Source organism: Culex quinquefasciatus, chromosome 1, assembly GCF_015732765.1.
Source record: "Culex quinquefasciatus strain JHB chromosome 1, VPISU_Cqui_1.0_pri_paternal, whole genome shotgun sequence".
NCBI lineage: Eukaryota > Metazoa > Arthropoda > Insecta > Diptera > Culicidae > Culex > Culex quinquefasciatus.
In genome coordinates this window covers 85,718,636-85,735,439 of record NC_051861.1, presented here as the reverse complement: position 1 = coordinate 85,735,439, position 16,804 = coordinate 85,718,636, and the positions used below count along the sequence as shown (strand labels likewise).

General features: G+C 40.4%; 5 non-coding genes across 5 annotated transcripts; 4 read left to right on the top strand and 1 right to left on the bottom strand.

Annotated features, from left to right (window-relative positions):
- Positions 1-3,420: 3,420 nt before the first annotated feature.
- Trnad-guc lies at positions 3,421-3,492 on the bottom strand. The gene has a single exon. It is a non-coding gene; the product is annotated as a tRNA-Asp (tRNA).
- Positions 3,493-5,402: 1,910 nt separating this feature from the next.
- Trnan-guu lies at positions 5,403-5,477 on the top strand. Its single transcript has one exon. It is a non-coding gene; the product is annotated as a tRNA-Asn (tRNA).
- Positions 5,478-5,963: 486 nt separating this feature from the next.
- On the top strand, positions 5,964-6,035 carry Trnad-guc. The gene has a single exon. It is a non-coding gene; the product is annotated as a tRNA-Asp (tRNA).
- A 1,411-nt stretch (positions 6,036-7,446) lies between these two features.
- Positions 7,447-7,520, top strand: Trnan-guu. The gene has a single exon. It is a non-coding gene; the product is annotated as a tRNA-Asn (tRNA).
- A 493-nt stretch (positions 7,521-8,013) lies between these two features.
- On the top strand, positions 8,014-8,085 carry Trnad-guc. The gene has a single exon. It is a non-coding gene; the product is annotated as a tRNA-Asp (tRNA).
- Positions 8,086-16,804: the final 8,719 nt, after the last annotated feature.

The window sequence follows — 16,804 nt, the reverse complement described above, 5'->3', positions numbered from 1 at the left end:
CCATTTTCATTACCAGTATCAAAAACCATAAATTTTGATACCCATATTGCCCAAATCTGTATGGTTCCGTAAATGTCCTTCCGGGAGAACCTTTCCTCAGGGTAATGGCCACTCCGTGTGGCCAATCCTGTCAAAATGGCCGTTTTCATTACCAGTATCAAAAACCATGAATTTTAATACCCATATTGCCCAAATCTGTATGGTTCCGTAAATGTCCTCCCGGGAGAACCTTCCCTCAGGGACCTGGCCACTCCGGGTGTGGCCAATCCTGTCAAAATGGCCATTTTCATTACCAGTATCAAAAACCATGAATTTTGATTCCCATATTGCCCAAATCTGTATGGTTCCGTAAATGTCCTCTCGGGAGAACCTTCCATCAGGGCAATGGCCACTCCGGGTGTGGCCAATCCTGTCAAAATGGCAATTTTCATTACCAGTATCAAAAACCATGAATTTTGATACCCATATTGCCCCAATTTGTATGGTTCCGTAAATTTCCTTCCGGGAGAACCTTCCCTCAGGGTAATGGCCACTCCGGGTGTGGCCAATCCTGTCAAAATGGCCATTTTCATTACCAGTATCAAAAACCATAAATTTTGATACCCATATTGCCCAAATCTGTATGGTTCCGTAAATGTCCTTCCGGGAGAACCTTCCCTCAGGGTAATGGCCACTCCGGGTGTGGCCAATCCTGTCAAAATGGCCATTTTCATTACCAGTATCAAAAACCATAAATTTTGATACCCATATTGCCCAAATCTGTATGGTTCCGTAAATGTCCTTCCGGGAGAACCTTTCCTCAGGGTAATGGCCACTCCGTGTGGCCAATCCTGTCAAAATGGCCGTTTTCATTACCAGTATCAAAAACTATGAATTTTAATACCCATATTGCCCAAATTTGTATGGTTCCGTAAATGTCCTCCCGGGAGAACCTTCCCTCAGGGCAATGGCCACTCCGGGTGTGGCCAATCCTGTCAAAATGGCCATTTTCATTACCAGTATCAAAAACCATGAATTTTGATTCCCATATTGCCCAAACCTGTATGGTTCCGTAAATTTCCTTCCGGGAGAACCTTCCCTCAGGGTAATGGCCACTCCGGGTGTGGCCAATCCTGTCAAAATGGCCATTTTCATTACCAGTATCAAAAACCATAAATTTTGATACCCATATTGACCAAACCTGTATGGTTCCGTAAATATCCTTCCGGGAGAACCTTCCCTCAGGGCAATGGCCACTCCGGGTGTGGCCAATCCTGTCAAAATGACCATTTTCATTACCAGTATCAAAAACCATGAATTTTGATACCCATATTGCCCCAATCTGTATGGTTCCGTAAATGTCCTTCCGGGAGAACCTTCCCTCAGGGCAATGGCCACTCCGGGTGTGGCCAATCCTGTCAAAATGGCCATTTTCATTACCAGTATCAAAAACCATGAATTTTGATTCCCATATTGCCCAAACCTGTATGGTTCCGTAAATTTCCTTCCGGGAGAACCTTCCCTCAGGGTAATGGCCACTCCGGGTGTGGCCAATCCTGTCAAAATGGCCATTTTCATTACCAGTATCAAAACCATAAATTTTGATACCCATATTGACCAAACCTGTATGGTTCCGTAAATATCCTTCCGGGAGAACCTTCCCTCAGGGCAATGGCCACTCCGGGTGTGGCCAATCCTGTCAAAATGACCATTTTCATTACCAGTATCAAAAACCATGAATTTTGATACCCATATTGCCCCAATCTGTATGGTTCCGTAAATGTCCTTCCGGGAGAACCTTCCCTCAGGGCAATGGCCACTCCGGGTGTGGCCAATCCTGTCAAAATGGCCATTTTCATTACCAGTATCAAAAACCATGAATTTTGATTCCCATATTGCCCAAACCTGTATGGTTCCGTAAATTTCCTTCCGGGAGAACCTTCCCTCAGGGTAATGGCCACTCCGGGTGTGGCCAATCCTGTCAAAATGGCCATTTTCATTACCAGTATCAAAAACCATAAATTTTGATACCCATATTGACCAAACCTGTATGGTTCCGTAAATATCCTTCCGGGAGAACCTTCCCTCAGGGCAATGGCCACTCCGGGTGTGGCCAATCCTGTCAAAATGACCATTTTCATTACCAGTATCAAAAACCATAAATTTTGATACCCATATTGCCCAAATCTGTATGGTTCCGTAAATGTCCTTCCGGGAGAACCTTTCCTCAGGGTAATGGCCACTCCGTGTGGCCAATCCTGTCAAAATGGCCGTTTTCATTACCAGTATCAAAACCATGAATTTTAATACCCATATTGCCCAAATTTGTATGGTTCCGTAAATGTCCTCCCGGGAGAACCTTCCCTCAGGGCAATGGCCACTCCGGGTGTGGCCAATCCTGTCAAAATGGCCATTTTCATTACCAGTATCAAAAACCATGAATTTTGATTCCCATATTGCCCAAACCTGTATGGTTCCGTAAATTTCCTTCCGGGAGAACCTTCCCTCAGGGTAATGGCCACTCCGGGTGTGGCCAATCCTGTCAAAATGGCCATTTTCATTACCAGTATCAAAAACCATAAATTTTGATACCCATATTGACCAAACCTGTATGGTTCCGTAAATATCCTTCCGGGAGAACCTTCCCTCAGGGCAATGGCCACTCCGGGTGTGGCCAATCCTGTCAAAATGGCCATTTTCATTACCAGTATCAAAAACCATGAATTTTGATTCCCATATTGCCCAAACCTGTATGGTTCCGTAAATTTCCTTCCGGGAGAACCTTCCCTCAGGGTAATGGCCACTCCGGGTGTGGCCAATCCTGTCAAAATGGCCATTTTCATTACCAGTATCAAAAACCATAAATTTTGATACCCATATTGACCAAACCTGTATGGTTCCGTAAATGTCCTTCCGGGAGAACCTTCCCTCAGGGCAATGGCCACTCCGGGTGTGGCCGATACTCTACCAATTCGTTCCCAATCATTTCGGTAATCCGGTGACCGTTCTGGCAACCGTCAATAACTTCTTGGACCTCCTCTCAAGTTCGTGCACCACCTGTTTCTTTCAACGTGGGCGTGTGTGTGTGAGCAATAAAATTCCCAACGTAAGGTCTGTCTTTGATGAAAATCTGATGGACACTAAATCCTCCAGAGGTTAACTTTTAGCTTAAATAGTTGGCACGGCATCCACGCAGCAGAAACAGAATGTCACGCCGAGGGCATGCGACGGTAACGCTACATTTTCGAAAAATTTTGCATTAACACCGCAGATTGAGCTTTAAGACAAAGTCCTTTGTCAAAAAAAAATTTTTTCGACGTTTGAAATACCTCCAGACATTTTTGGACACTTGAGATAATCATTTGATACACTATATGTTTTTGGCACATTTGACCTGTCTTTAATCTTTTTCCGGTAATTCATCAACTAACAAAAAATAACCTCCCCGACGGGGAATTGAACCCCGGTCTCCCGCGTGACAGGCGGGGATACTGACCACTATACTATCGAGGAGTACATTATACATTCATTTAATATGATTTTTTGCTCAATTAAGATTGATAATTTGAAGAGGTTTGATGATTTCTGATGGAAAATTTGTTAGATGTTTTACTCTATTTCAAAAATCTGCATACAAATTCAAGTAACCTGAAAATAAAAATAAAACAATCAAGAAATAGATTAGCCCTTGAGGCCACCAACTCCCACCGGTTTCAATTTCCTCCAGACTGATTCGCATAATAGGTATTAAACGAACAAGTTAGAACGAAATTTCCCAAAGGTGATCTCTCTCTCTGCGACTCAGCATTGCAACGTGCCTGTACGACTTCTTGTGTTTTACGGTGTTGTACCGGCCAAAAGGAAAGCAAATTAACCTTTCCTCCTGATTCTGCAGGAAATAGATCTTGCTCCGTGGTTCAATCCCCAGGTCCCCAAGGTTATCAAAGCACATAAAAACCACCGACTGACGAGGACGACGACGGTGACCCCGAGGTGTTTTGGAGACAACTACTCCGTGTTCCACCTACTGGGGTCATTCATAAACTACGGATTGTAACCTCGTGATTTCAAAATTTCTGTTTTTCTCAATGACAGAGGTGGACATAACCAAGTTCAACGTCCAACGACCGAGTTGTTAAAATTCCATTTTTTTAAACTACATCATTTCCGCATGACCCCTTCAAACCAACCACTTCAGTCTGCTCTTTTCCACTTTGACTTTTGTGGTTTGCTACGGAGACTGTCTCCGCGAGGAAAGAATATTGTATCGTTCCACTCTGCTGCTCATCGCCTCAACCTCTCCTCACCCTTGCAGTAGGGGAAATATACCCTTTCTAATCAAACACCTATCTTCGTCATATGGAGAGTTTGATGCTCGATTAAAGCTCCAAAAATACTTTTCAGGCTATAAACATACCAGCAACAGCACCGCCTCGAGTAAGCACGCAAATTTATGCCACTTACTGACCAAAAAGATCAAATTTAATGCACTTTTGATCATAATTTCTATTTTGCGAGACCATTTCTCATCATTTTGGTGGCACACACATCCACACGCAAGATCAGAGGTTACCTGCTTAACGAAAGTCGCCATCAATATCTTTTCACTTGCGCTAACGATTTCAAAGCGCTTAGATATAAAATTGCTTCCAACTAACGGCAACATGTTCTTCTGACCATTAGTTAGTCACTCACTTGAAAAATAATCCCGAAAAATGTAAATAATTAGCAAGCACCATCAAAAAAACAAACGCGCTAAGTCTTTTGAGGTTTCAATTTTGAACACCGGTTCTAATCGAAGGCTGAAGAAAACCGAGCGAGGAGCGAAGGCAAATAAAGAACAAAGGGTGGCCACCAACACCACCAACATGCTGGTGCAGCGCCTGTTGGAGTGAGCAAGTGCTGCCAGGAAACTTTCGCTAAGAATGCTACTTTTCGTGAGTGTTCGCTTAAAATTTCATAAGTTTTGGCAGCACTAAGCAGACCCAAAAGAGCGCTGGAAGAAAAAAAGAACTAAGCTGAAAATAGAAAAATGGGCGTGGCCCAATGCACTCGACTGATTAGAATGCATTTTTGAAATAGTTTTTTAAATGCTTGCAAAAGGAATAGCATAACCTTTAATAAAAGTGAAAATAAACAGAAATGTTCACAAAAAGTTGCTCTACTCGTTGGTGTACTTGGTTTTAGTGAATTTCAAGGAACAATCCAGATTATCCAGCATCATTCAAACACGACCGCTTACTAGGTCAAAATGGGCATATTTCCCTACTTTAGTTAGAACGTGTTCGCACACGTTTCCATGAGATGCCTAATTGTTGGTGATTAATTTAATTTTCCCACCAAATTCCCATTAGACATCAGCAAGGGTTCAAGCTGATAAGAGAATCATTTTTTTCGATATAATTTTCCCGTTTTAGCAAGCCGCCTTCGTGGCGCAATCGGTTAGCGCGTTCGGCTGTTAACCGAAAGGTTGGTGGTTCGAGTCCACCCGGGGCGCAATATTTTTTCCCCTTTTCTTAGCGAAAACATACAACTTGCAAATAGTTTTCTCAGTTTAATGCAAAATTCTGGACTCGATGCCTGCCGGCCAAAACCGCAGGTTGGTTCGATTTCCCATATTGTAGGGACTTTTGCGATGCGTTGCGGTTTTTTGGGCCAACTTTTTGCCAAGATCTTTGCACTAGAACGTGTAAGTTTCCGTCGTCGTCGTTCTGGAAGCAAGCAGCAACCGCATCAGCAACTCCTTAAGGAATAAGAGGAAACTTTTCAAGAAAAGGGGAATCGAAACGTGTGGTTTGAGGGCAGAAACTGTGTTTCTCTGACAGAGTAAAATAGCCAGGAGGAATTCCTTTTGTGTTTTTTGTGGAAGTGGAAAGGATCCCGGCTTCATTACCGGATTGACGACGGATGCTTGGGCAGAGATTGATTTCGTTTGATCGAAGTTATTTGAACAGAAAATTTGAAGAATTTGCCTTTCCATGCAGTCCTCGATAGTATAGTGGTCAGTATCCCCGCCTGTCACGCGGGAGACCGGGGTTCAATTCCCCGTCGGGGAGGGTTATATTTTTATTGATTTGAATCAAAATTCTTATTTATAATTCAAACCAAAACCAACAACCTGTTCTCAATCCTACGAGGCACAATGATCACTCAAATTCCTTACATTAGCGCCAAGAATCGACACCCCAAAAATGGTTCCAATTTCCGAGGTGGGAAGAGGGGACGTGTGGAACAAAACAAACAAAACATGTGGCGTTGCGGCCACATGTTTGATGATATGCTGCTGATCCAAATTTTAAAAGAATATTGTATCGTTCCACTCTGCTGCTCATCGCCTCAACCTCTCCTCACCCTTGCAGTAGGGGAAATATACCCTTTCTAATCAAACACCTATCTTCGTCATATGGAGAGTTTGATGCTCGATTAAAGCTCCAAAAATACTTTTCAGGCTATAAACATACCAGCAACAGCACCGCCTCGAGTAAGCACGCAAATTTATGCCACTTACTGACCAAAAAGATCAAATTTAATGCACTTTTGATCATAATTTCTATTTTGCGAGACCATTTCTCATCATTTTGGTGGCACACACATCCACACGCAAGATCAGAGGTTACCTGCTTAACGAAAGTCGCCATCAATATCTTTTCACTTGCGCTAACGATTTCAAAGCGCTTAGATATAAAATTGCTTCAACTAACGGCAACATGTTCTTCTGACCATTAGTTAGTCACTCACTTGAAAAATAATCCCGAAAAATGTAAATAATTAGCAAGCACCATCAAAAAAACAAACGCGCTAAGTCTTTTGAGGTTTCAATTTTGAACACCGGTTCTAATCGAAGGCTGAAGAAAACCGAGCGAGGAGCGAAGGCAAATAAAGAACAAAGGGTGGCCACCAACACCACCAACATGCTGGTGCAGCGCCTGTTGGAGTGAGCAAGTGCTGCCAGGAAACTTTCGCTAAGAATGCTACTTTTCGTGAGTGTTCGCTTAAAATTTCATAAGTTTTGGCAGCACTAAGCAGACCCAAAAGAGCGCTGGAAGAAAAAAAGAACTAAGCTGAAAATAGAAAAATGGGCGTGGCCCAATGCACTCGACTGATTAGAATGCATTTTTGAAATAGTTTTTTAAATGCTTGCAAAAGGAATAGCATAACCTTTAATAAAAGTGAAAATAAACAGAAATGTTCACAAAAAGTTGCTCTACTCGTTGGTGTACTTGGTTTTAGTGAATTTCAAGGAACAATCCAGATTATCCAGCATCATTCAAACACGACCGCTTACTAGGTCAAAATGGGCATATTTCCCCTACTTTAGTTAGAACGTGTTCGCACACGTTTCCATGAGATGCCTAATTGTTGGTGATTAATTTAATTTTCCCACCAAATTCCCATTAGACATCAGCAAGGGTTCAAGCTGATAAGAGAATCATTTTTTTCGATATAATTTTCCCGTTTTAGCAAGCCGCCTTCGTGGCGCAATCGGTTAGCGCGTTCGGCTGTTAACCGAAAGGTTGGTGGTTCGAGTCCACCCGGGGGCGCAATATTTTTTTTTCCCCTTTTCTTAGCGAAAACATACAACTTGCAAATAGTTTTCTCAGTTTAATGCAAAATTCTGGACTCGATGCCTGCCGGCCAAAACCGCAGGTTGGTTCGATTTCCCATATTGTAGGGACTTTTGCGATGCGTTGCGGTTTTTTGGGCCAACTTTTTGCCAAGATCTTTGCACTAGAACGTGTAAGTTTCCGTCGTCGTCGTTCTGGAAGCAAGCAGCAACCGCATCAGCAACTCCTTAAGGAATAAGAGGAAACTTTTCAAGAAAAGGGGAATCGAAACGTGTGGTTTGAGGGCAGAAACTGTGTTTCTCTGACAGAGTAAAATAGCCAGGAGGAATTCCTTTTGTGTTTTTTTTGTGGAAGTGGAAAGGATCCCGGCTTCATTACCGGATTGACGACGGATGCTTGGGCAGAGATTGATTTCGTTTGATCGAAGTTATTTGAACAGAAAATTTGAAGAATTTGCCTTTCCATGCAGTCCTCGATAGTATAGTGGTCAGTATCCCCGCCTGTCACGCGGGAGACCGGGGTTCAATTCCCCGTCGGGGAGGGTTATATTTTTATTGATTTGAATCAAAATTCTTATTTATAATTCAAACCAAAACCAACAACCTGTTCTCAATCCTACGAGGCACAATGATCACTCAAATTCCTTACATTAGCGCCAAGAATCGACACCCCAAAAATGGTTCCAATTTCCGAGGTGGGAAGAGGGGACGTGTGGAACAAAACAAACAAAACATGTGGCGTTGCGGCCACATGTTTGATGATATGCTGCTGATCCAAATTTTTAACGCGTTTATGCTTGCCAACGACGACGACGGCTTAAACAAGACGACAACGACGACGCCATCATTCGCGCTTAGTATGGTGGTGGCACCAAAGTGCTTGAAATAGTATCCACGCGATACTTAAGCAGAGAGAGAGACAGCAAATTACGCCACCTATCAAGAATTCCATGGGAACTCGAAACATTCCATCGTGCGGGGCCGGTGCCAACCAGATGTCTTCTGAAAAAAGGAGGAAAAATTGGATCTCAAAACAAAGAACTCGAACGGTCGATTGAGTTTTCTCGGTTAATGGACCTTACAAAAGTTGCTAGAAATTGAAACATTTTGAAGCTGTCAGAGATGGATTGCCGCGTTGACATTAGTTCTAGTAAATTTGGCTTGATTTGATCGAATAGGTATAAAAAACCACTGTGAGTGTTAGTGATATTATACTATAGGAAAAAAAAAGATTATAAGCGGGAGTCTGCGATCAGCAGAGAAGCGAGTCAGACGTGCGTCCCTCACAAACCAAAAAAGTGCTAAAAAGTGCAAAAAATGCCTCAGGGCAAGAAAAAGAGGCGGTCCTCACCAGCAGGATCGGCAGATTTGAAGAAGCTAAAGAATGCCGAAGCGCTACCTGCAAAGCCAGGCAGTTTGAGCAAGGACGCTCAAAAATTGTCTGGAAACCAGTTCGCTACCCTCCCTGTGGACGTGAGCGAGAAGAAAGAATTTGAACGACGGGAAAAGTTGCCACCCATTTTTGTGGAAACATCGTCATCGGATTCGGTGCGAAAGTGGCTGACCGGGTTTATCAAATCTGGTGCTTTACGAGCTTCCATTCGCTTGTGTGCTGATGGACTCAAAATTCTGCTACCTACCAGAAAGGATTACAACTATGTTCGGGATTTCCTGAACAACACAAAGATTGAATACTACAGCCATGACGATCCAAGTGAACGCCCCATGAAACAGGTCCTCCGAGGCCTGTACGACATGGATGTGAGTGTGCTGAAAGAAGAGCTCAAAACTCTTAAGTTGAACGTGATCGAAGTCTTCAAGATGACGAGACACAACAAGGACATCAAGTATCGTGATCAACTGTACCTGGTTCATCTCGAGAAAGGATCGACAACGCCGTCTGAGCTGAAAGCTATTTTCAACATCATCGTGACTTGGGAACGTTATCGTCCAGTGCACCGTGACGTGACGCAGTGTTCGAACTGTTTGCAGTTTGGACATGGTGGAAGGAACTGTTTCATCAAGAGTCGTTGTGCAACCTGCGGAGGTGAGCACAAAACTCAAGCTTGCGAAACAATCAACGAGAACATCGAAGCTAAATGCTTCAATTGCGGCGGCGACCATTCTACCAAGAATCGAAGCTGCCCAAAACGTGCTGAGTTTGTGAAAATTCGGCAGCAAGCGACGACGAGGCACCAAACAAATCGTCGCAAAACACCACCAGCATACACGGACGTGGATTTTCCTGCTTTGGCGTCACCTGGAGCAGGATCTACTCGAGTGGTTCCAAATCTGCAGCCATTGCCGTTGAATCAGCGGCCAAAAGTTGCAGAAAATACAACACCTCCAGGTTTCAGTCAGCAACCGAGCGGAAACCAACCAGCATCAATGGATGAAGGCAGTAGTGACCTGTTTTCACCACAAGAACTTCTGAACATTTTCATCGAGATGACAACAACACTGCGTGGTTGCAAAACTCGTGCGGAACAAGTAAGAACGCTTGGAGGATTTATTTTAACATACAGTTCGTAGTTTACTCGTTCAAATGATTTTGAATATTTCAATGAATTTATTTTTTTAGTTTTAAGTTAGGATTAGTTGTTAAGGTGATTTTTTTTCTTTTTTACCCAAATGTATTCGATTCAATGCAAAAGTGTAAAACAATTTGAAGTAAATAAATGAATGTGAACAGTTAATAATAAAACGAAAAATATAACAAAGATGAAGAGCATGTAGCCATACCACTTAGAATGTAAATGAAATGTAATTATTATAAGAAAGTTCAATAAAGACATATCTAATTTCAAAAATTTCAAACAGATTTTAAGCGGACATCCCTAAAAAAGCTGTTGTGCTAAAAACACAAAAAGTCTGAGAAAAAATGTGATCGGGAAGATAACGATTATTTATCGATCTTTCAATAATTATAATTGATGAGAGTTCGACTGTTGTTATTATTTGAGTTTGATCGGCTACTAAGTCTGGGCAAAGTGAAACGCCGTTTATGCTGTGTCCGACGTTTCGGCGCTGATTGGCGCCTTCTTCAGGGGGAAATAGCTTGACGTTTCTTGTTAGCTGCCTTTTCTAAGGCTAACGTCATAAATTCCATCAAAAGCTGGTGGTACACTGAACTGTCGCTATGGTCACAAATTTTGTGGCCACTGGAAGGAAAAATGTAAATTTTTTTAATACTTTTCAGCTTCAAATTCCACCCTAATTTGACGGGGCATTATGTTTTTTTCTTCATAAAAATGGTTAAATGTGACATGTAAATTCTTGGAATAGTAATTTATGCAACAAGTTGTAAAAAGAAGATATTTTCAGCACGAGTCGTACATTTATCCAACGAGGTTTACCGAAATGGATAAATACGGCGAGTACTGAAAAAATAAATTTTTGCAGCGAAAAAAAATTTGAATAAAAAGAATTGTCTAACATCCATGCGTAAATTAAAATTCACCGTTCAAATGAAAATTATATTGAAAAATGTTACTTTTCGATACAAGTAATGAAAAGTTCAACTTGTCAGCACCCATTTCAGTAGCACTTTTCAGCACTGGTATTGAAAGGTATTAATTTACCATTCTGTTATTTTTGGTAGGTAAATTAAAATTAATTAAACGGAATTGCAAAATAGTAGTTTATGCAACAAGTTGCAAAAACAAGGATTTTTTTAGCACGAGTCGTACATTGATTCAACGAGGTTCACCGAGTTGGAAAAATACGACGAGTGATGAAAAAATCAAGTTTTGCAACGAGTTCCATACATTTTTTTTTTGCAATTCCGAAAAACTTTTCAGCATTTGTTTTGAAAAGGGTTACTTTTCCATTCTGTTACTTTTGGTAGAGAAAAGAAGGTTGTTTTGTCCTCCGAGAATGACAGAAAAAGTAAGTAGTTTCACGAAAGAATTGCAAAAAAATAATTTTCAACAATAACCCAGTCCGCCTTCTTGTTTTTTTTTTCTATTTTAAAGAAACATGTTTTTGAAGTATATATCACAACAGAAAATCAATAAAATATATAAAAGGGTAAGTTTTGCTGGAAAACTTCACAAAATAACACGATTGTACGCGATTTACCAAAGTTCAGTCTCAGAAAATGCACAAAATGTTCGACTTGTTTGCAGCAACGACGCCCCAACTCTCCATGAACACTTAGGAGAAAAGATATTTGGCCATCCCAAACAATTAAATGGAATTAACTCGCTAGTCAAATTAAACACTTGATTTTTTTAGTGCAGTAAATTTCCCGTTTTGAAATGAGATGTTTTAAAATATTTACAATTATTAATTTTATAGCGAGAAAAAAACCTAGCATGTAAGATGGATTGTAAGTAGTCTACAAAAGTTTTACGAATAAACAATTTAAAAAAAAGAAGAAAATTTATAATGCTGAATATTATACGAAATAATTGCTTGAAAATAAATGATTTTTAACTTTATGAACAAATTACCCTGGATTACATCATTCCAAGCTGTAAATCTAACAAAGGCAAATCCAATTTTGCCCTGTCAACTGTAATAAAACCATTAAAACTTGCCGCGCTCTCTAAGCAGGAGCTAAGGAGTTGAATTTCCTTCCATAGTCTTATGCGTATGACTTACTGCCAAATTTACAACCTCCTCCTGCGTGGTCCCAACAACAAAACACCGCGCACCATCATAAGCCACGCTGATTTATGCGTCTAGCCCCCAAATTGAGATCTCAAGCCGGAGATTGTGAGTGAGTTCTTCGCTCGGAAAAGGTTCTTGAATGGCCCTTTGGAGGACCATTCCGAGACCAACCGTTTTCGAATTGATTAACGCATTAACCACAACTGTGCTAAATGAGCAATTTTCTCGCCCCGGAGTTGGTTAATATTTGCCCGGTCGTTTTGACGCGTTGCAGGCGACAGATTTTAATGGCCGTTAGCCGCTAGAGTTGGTTGCGCTAGCGATTCACAATTGGCCGTATCGAATTACCGCCGCGCCACCTTTCGCGCCACGAGGGCCAATTGCAACAGTTTAGCCTTTCTCGCTGACACTCTGTTGGATGGTTACAGTTCAGGTCAGCCGCGACTCTAGGGACTCTTTAGAAATTAGTGGATATTTTTGATGAAAATAAATGATTCTGAGGCACTTTGGTGAGTAGTTGACAGTTAATTTACTTATATTTTTGGTATAAAACGAAATTTTTTACAACATATAAAATAAATTTAATTTAGATACCATTCACAAATGCTCAAAACGTGCAGTTGATGCTGACAATCATCCAAAATCTTCATAACGTGAGTAGCAGACCTTAATTATTAGGTCCCACCTAATCCACCTTGGTGCGCACTCTTCTTCTCTTCTTAGACTAAACCTAATCTAGACGGTCAGTCAGTCGCAACGCAACGCCATCGCGCGGTGACTATCTCAATCAGCGGCGCAGAACCTGGCTGCTTGGATCAGGTCGTGCAACATTGTAAGCACATTGTCGGCGCCTACTTGAGGGGTTTCAACGCGGGAGATAATTTATCTTCTGGGACCAACTGTGAAACTTGGTCGCTATACCAAGTCAGATTTACCAGGTCTAGAATATTTAATTAAGAGGGCGTTACAGTGTAGTGATTTGTTAGAGTAAAACATTTTGTTCTGTGGGATAGAAAATCGCCCTTTGCTTCAGAAAAAATCATAATTCTCTATCAAATGAAATGCTTGAAGAAGTACTTCATTTCATCGTATCAAACGGCTCCAACATCCACTTATACCAAAACATCCCATAAAGGTTCTCATCGACCACCCGATTTCACAGCACCGCTCCCGCTCATTGTGTCCAACCTTTCAGCAGATCCATCTCATCAGTCACTCAGCAGCTCACTGAACCGATGCGAAACAACGACTTCAACGACGTCAACAGAGGGCGCACTTACCGTGTCTTCCAAGTTGTCTCTGTCTGTTGTCTACTCTTTGTTATATATACATCTGATGCTGCAAAACTCGAAGCCACAGGTGCACATTCTATGCTGACATTAAATTTTAATTTGAAAACAATCGGAATTTATCTCGAGCTCGTGATGCCGTGTCCCCCGGTGTCAGCTACAAACGAGAACCCCGTTTGATAATCCCCTTTTGGTGAAATTAGGGTAACGGGGGCTGTCTTGAAACTGCATGAAGGTTCGCGATTGTTAAAAATCATTATGAATTCATGATTTCTGCGTGAAATAAACTAATATTGCTCATAAAACATTAAAAAACATTGATTTTAAGCAATTTATTCAATAATTAAAACCCAGTTGATCCCACATATTTCTTGATTTCTTGAAAACTCGATTTAAAAAAAATCATTTAGAAAATAGGTAAAAATATCTTGATGTCGTCAGTTTTTTATTTTTGTATTTTTTAAAACGAAAATATAAAAATTGGGCTTCGTCATGCACACGGGATATGTCGCGAGAGTATTCACCCTAAATTTCAGCCAATTTGGCTCAATCTCGAGATATCGTAGCCCTCGTAAATCAACTCGATGTTTAGAGAAAAACGCTCTCAAAGTATGACAGTTCACAAACATGGCAAAATTTGTTAGCTTTAATCGTCTCTTGCTCACATCAAATAGAACAAATCTTCATGAAACTTTTAAGGAGTGATTGAAAACCATCGGTTTAGTGGATTTACATGTATATAACTCCTTAAATATTGAATCAAAAGTTTCCAAAATATCGTCGGTTGAAAAATGAGGGATTTTCTAAATTCTAAAGTAAATTCGCATAACAACCTATCCCATGCAACGTTTTAAACCAACTAGCCATAACCTAGTTTTATTTCGGCATTTAACGCAACCAATAAGCAAGAGCTGATTAATAGGTTCTAAGAAAGTTTTATGCCTCGAACATAAAACCAGGTGACAAACCCAAATGGCTTTTAATCAGGTTTTATGTAAGTTTTAAGAGAGTCGTGAAAATCCGATGGCAATACCACGCCAAACAGTTTTATCGCATGCTTCTTTAAAACCAAGGGTGGATTAGCTGTCAAGTTACATAAAACCATAAGCTCCTAATTAAGCATTTCTCGCGGCCAAAAAGCAGTGCATAAACATCGCGCTTAAAGCGTGGTCTGATTGAATGTGATTGACAACCATCTTGGCAGGAAAAAGAATAATAGAAAAAGCAGTAAATTTGATTAATATTTGATGAAAACACACAGTAATGCAGAATTCATTCTTCATGGAGATAGTTGATTTTTTTTGCTTTAACGTCATGCTTCCCGGACGATTCAAAACCCGAACACCTCATCTTGTTTTATCAATTATTTGGATATAAATTCGCATTATAATTGTCAATACTGTATGATTTGATAAATTATGCTAAAGTCAATGCCAAAACAATGAAATAAAGTAAAAGTATACATTTACCAAAAAAAGTGAAACATTTCACTGAAATATTTCATAGGCGTGTAAGCACCGGGAAGGCAAAGCAGAAAATTATGGTTCTGATTTCCTTAAATGTAATCAAAATTGTATACAAAACCTTGATTGTTTTGATGTTAACAGCATATTTGAGACCTAACAAATGCCACTCACTAAAATTTTAGTCCGAATTTGTGTGAATCATAAGCAAAATTGAGTGTCCGGAATTCGAATCAAAAGTGTCCGGATTTTGAATCATCTCCCTCACTTTCAGCGATAAAATTTAACCGCAGCTGAAATAGAGCCACCTAATGCAAGAAATAAGCTCTCATATTAATTAAATTACCTTCAATTTAATTTGTTTTATCATTGGCAAAACTAAGACTTATTTTTTGCCAGAATAAAACCTGTTTGGCTGAATACGTTTGAAGACGTATGAAATGTCATTTTTATGTCGACAAAAACTTCATTAAGGCTTTGATGAGTTTGCTAAGATTCAGTTGTAAAGCCTTGTACGCATATGAAGGGTTTATAAATAATGGCCTATCTACAATCACTTAGCTTAGAATAGTTAAGTAAAGTAAAACTTAGAACATGTACACAACCCCGTGACAACCTTTTGCGGAGGCCCCTTTGGGGTTTAAGAGGGGTATTTCGGGGTTCTGGCAAGGCTGTTGCTACTTAGTGGTTTTAATGTTGGTTTTGGCTGATAGGTTATATGGCGATTGTGACGGCTACGGTAAAGCTCAAAATGTTCATGACTTTCCTATTCAGTTGGACCTTTTGAAAATGTAATCTAGAATTAATATATTTTGAAAGGCCATATCGTAAAAATCAAAGGGCACATCAATAATATTTTGATTTAGATTGGATTGGATTGGATTGGATTGGATTGGATTGGATTGGATTGGATTGGATTGTATTGGATTGGATTGGATTGGATTGGATTGGATTGGATTGGATTGGATTGGATTGGATTGGATTGTATTGGGTTGGATTGGATTGGATTGGATTGGATTGGATTGGATTGGATTGGAGTTTGTTTGGAGAAACCATTGATGGACAAGATTTCATATAAATTAAAAAAAGTCAATGAATCATTATCATTAACTGGTTCAATTTTCATAAAATGGATTTTTGTTTAAATTGTTATTTAAAAAATGATGTTAAGCAATGCGATATTTCAATATTTTTTTTATAATTTAATTTAAAATGATAGAAAAACTCCATTTATAATTAGAATCATTAAGTAAAAGAGTATTTTTTATGAGTACAATTTTGTTTATTCCTGAAAGGCTAGCCAAAAACAATAAAAAATAGAATTTCCAGGTAATTTTTTTTTCAAAATTCTGAAAACGATGCTTTAATAACATGAGACCCATAAATGTCACCTTACCTTTCTGCAAAAAAGTGTCGAGTGAAATGCTTTCGTAGCAGCAAGGCATGTGAGGGGGATATTTACGTTACCGAGATCTGAACACACCGGTGGCCTTAGTCAGACATCGCTCTACCTTAACTCAAACAGTGGATCTCTCTGATGCTCCAAATGTGCGCTGAAAATAGTCCCCCCTCCTGGCAGTACAACAATGTTGCGCACCCAGAAATTGTTCTAATAAGCACTCGACACACGACTGTCGGTGGACCGTTTGGGCACTAAGTACGTACGCAGACCGGGAAGACCCGCGCCGGTGTTTTTGTTAGAACGAAGTCGTGGTTCACGATCCCCACCCAGGTTATTCTGCGTTGGCCAAGGCAAGACAAAGAATTTACAATTAATCATAGTCGGGAGATGGCTGGTGGAGGGTCCTTACCTTAAGCTGTCTGGGAAGGGAGGGGAACTTAACCCTTAATTTAGTTTCAACAACTCTAGTTTAAGACAAAGTATTCACCAAACT